Raw genomic sequence first — 3676 nt, 5'->3', positions numbered from 1 at the left:
ATTTCCAACCCCTTGAGATGATTTAACACATCGACAGCTGCATCCGATGCTCCCTTCTTCTTAAATGTCTCGGCTGCAGGTTATAGCGGTGAAGATGCTCGGTTTGTTTCGTCTGCATGCATGGTTCGGTTCTTGTCGGTGTCGGTCTGCCTCCCGTCTGTCTGCTTCTGGAGGAGGTCTCTCTCGGCGTACAGAATGTGATGGCTGGATGAACGTAACCCTCCATAGCTCCCATTTCCGTGTATCCTGCGCATCCATTATTAGCATTATGACTAATAGTGTCTCGATGTACACCGAGCAAAATATGGCCAGCTAACGAGAAATATTATTCTACCGATGCTTTTGGAATCAGAGTCGGTATGGTGCCTTTGCTGGGGGGCCAGATTTCTTCCAGTCTTGGATGGTAATTGTGTCGGAGCAGAATTCGAGAGAGGTGTGTGCCTATGTGTGTCAGAGAGAGAGGGAGAGAGAGAAATATTGGGCTGGGGTGTTGACTCGATACGAATAGCATTTCTTTATACAATTGAATGATATTTGCGTAAAAGGCACGCGTTCCATGCTATCTTTAATATTCAAGAGTGTGTATCAAAGGCGATTTGTGGCCTGCCCGGAAAACAGCTGCCTACCTCTGTCTCCGTGTTTATCGATTCCAACGAAGCGTTTACTGTCCAAATCCATTGTAAGGGTGGACTCTGTCTTCCTCTCTCCACTCTCCCATTGGTAATTGATCAACGGCGCACCTAACAGTAGTATCATCATTCTATTACAACATTCACATTGTTTCAATAGCTATGATTTTCTGAGCCATTTGTGCCTGTGTTTGATTAATGCCGGCTTTGACCACACATCTGGTTTGAGACGATGTCAGACACATTATCCACCTGCGCTGAAAAGGAATGTAGTGTTTTTGGACATGCTAACACGTCATTCTCAGATCTGTATCAGTCGCCTCTCTGTGATTGTATTGGGCCTAGGCCTATATCTTTGCTAGCATGCTTAGATGTGGGGCCTGCCTTTGGTCTAAAAGCTGTATATAGGCCTTTCATAGTATATCTGCCCATAGACAGACAGCATGCCATAACCACTAGGCCCAGGTAGCACATAAACCAACATGTACGGAACTGTACATTGCTATTAAACATGATGCCATATCTATGTTGTTTATTCCACTGGAGGCTAGTTCTACTGGTGTGCCCCTCCTGACCCTGTACGACAAGAGGTCAGGCAGCAAAGATAATGACAACAGTGCACACATACACAGTATCTCCATCCATATGTGGAAGTGCACTGTCCAGGGTAAAGGCATGTCTTTGACTTAGCTGTACACAAAAGCAAACAAAAAAGGGCAGAGAGGGAGAGAGAGAGAGAGAGAGAGAGAGAGAGAGAGAGAGAGAGAGAGAGAGAGAGAGAGAGAGAGAGGGAGAGAGAGAGAGAGAGAGAGAGAGCAGGATGCGGCGACGCACTGGGGATGGACCCATTGTTTGGGTTCCTGATCCCCTGTATGTTGTTGTGCCGTGCAATCCCTTTTGTGCAGTGTCAGGTGTCTGTGAAGTGTGCATCCCTCAGGATTTCTGAGCAGCAATCAGAAGAGCTTGCTTCCCGATAGGAACAGGGGAGGGACGTCACAGTCATATGATTATACTGTGTGAGCTGGACATATCAGTCCTATATGCCACTACACATGAAGCCCATGGGCCTGTGTGTTTTCCGAAAAGAAAATAAAGATCCGCAACACTGTTTGATGCTCCCAAAATTTAACGGCACGAAGTTTCGGGCTAACCGTCCTTCATCACAGTGGGACGGTTAGTCCGAAACGTTGTGCCATTAAATTTTGGGAGCATCAAACAGTGTTGTGGACCTTTATTTTCTTCTCAGTTATCTTATGTTTGGTCCAGCACCTGTGCCACTGATGTGCGCGCATTCTCTGACTTTTTGGCCTGTGTGTTTTTCCTCCATAATTGTTGTTGCTGAGGATGTTATTGAATTTCAGTTGATGGAGGTCAGCAGCACACCTGACACGTTCTTGCATTTCTTTCACTGTAAGCAATGTTTTGACCATGTGGTTTCCCTCAGAAGAAACAAATGCAAGAAAAGGGATTTCAACAGTGTGAACTTCCATCAACTGGAACTTGAATCAGCCCTTGCCTTGCACCTCGGCACCTTGGCAGGGGATGTGCACAATCTCTTCACCCCAATTGAGGATGATATGGCCGTAATGTGACTGATCTTGCCACAATGTAACAGCCCTTACATTACCCTGTACAGCAGTGGTTCTTTGACCTCATCATAAGCCTCCCAACGCCCCATTGACCTAATCATAAGCCTGCCAACGCCCCCCTTAGTATTGAAAAGTAAAATAAACTAATGCCTCCCAATGGGAACTAAGCCCCACCCCCTCTCAGCTGTATCCTTCTCAATGCCCCCCTAGAGCTTCCCATCGCGCCCCCAGGGGGGCTGTAGCACCCCGTTGAGAAACACTACTGTACAGTATGGTTTACAGTAGATCCTTAGCATCTGTTGTTGTACAGTTGTGTCACACACTGAGAGGTAATACAAGCTGATTTAAGTCCATGGTGTTGACTGTGGTTGTTCTGGTATCTGGTTTGGTGTCATATTTTTTTTGCTGTATGACTGTCCCCATCTGTCCATTATTTAACCAGCAAGTACCTTGTTCCTGCACAGATGGTTGCCTTTCTCTTTAAAAAAAAATAAAAAATGTTTGGTCTTTTTGGCTTTATTTATGATAGTACAGTGAGGATGGTGACAGAAGCGAGTGGGGAGAGAGAAATGGGGAACGGCCGGCAACGGACCCGGGCCGGGAATCGAACCAGGGTCGGCCGCATTGCATTTGAGTGCCCCACCGTTAGCCCATGGCAGGGCCAATGGTTGCCTTACTCAACAGAACTTTGTCAGTTGTCAGTGCATAGCTCTGGAACTTAAACTCCTAACACATGGCCCCTGTTATAAAACTGGTGTTACCAGAAGGAAAATGACCAAGTCCTACTGTAATGTATTACTAAAGGCTTTGTGTATAGTCGGAGTAGTGTAGTGATATAATAGTAGTCTATCCAACGACTATTACAACGTTCCACTGGTAGAATGTTGCCCGTTATGAGTCTGATCAAGTCCAGTCGGCTTTATTGTCAATTTCTCTACACTGGTCATACAAAAAATAATTTTCCCATGCAGGCATAGACATATTGTAGGTATAGACATAGATATACACAATACGAGATACAGACATTAAGTGCAAGACTTAAATATACAGAACTTACTGTATATAAAAAATAGAGATATTTGTGTTGTACATTTACATTGTCCTAGTGTAACCTTCTGACTTAGTAGTAGTAGCAGCAGCATTGTGGCGTATCGTAATAAATAATAAAATAAAATAGAGATCATTTGGGTTGTGCATATATTTATATTGCCCTTGTGTAACATTCTGACTTAAGGGTAGTAGTATGTGGCAGTGATAACATAAAGTTAAAGTCGGAGCTAAACAGCTAATAATCATGCTTGTGTGTACTGTATATTTACATTGCCCTCGTGTGACATTCTTACATAGTAATAGATAAACGTTGAGCTAGAGAACCAGTTGTTCAGGAGTAGTATATCAGGCATGTGTATCAGTCATGGCATGTCGCCACAACATGTTTTTTGTGTGTATTGTCTACTG

This window comes from Engraulis encrasicolus, chromosome 2 (assembly GCF_034702125.1).
Source record: "Engraulis encrasicolus isolate BLACKSEA-1 chromosome 2, IST_EnEncr_1.0, whole genome shotgun sequence".
Taxonomy (NCBI): domain Eukaryota; kingdom Metazoa; phylum Chordata; class Actinopteri; order Clupeiformes; family Engraulidae; genus Engraulis; species Engraulis encrasicolus.
This window is presented reverse-complemented; position numbering follows the sequence as displayed.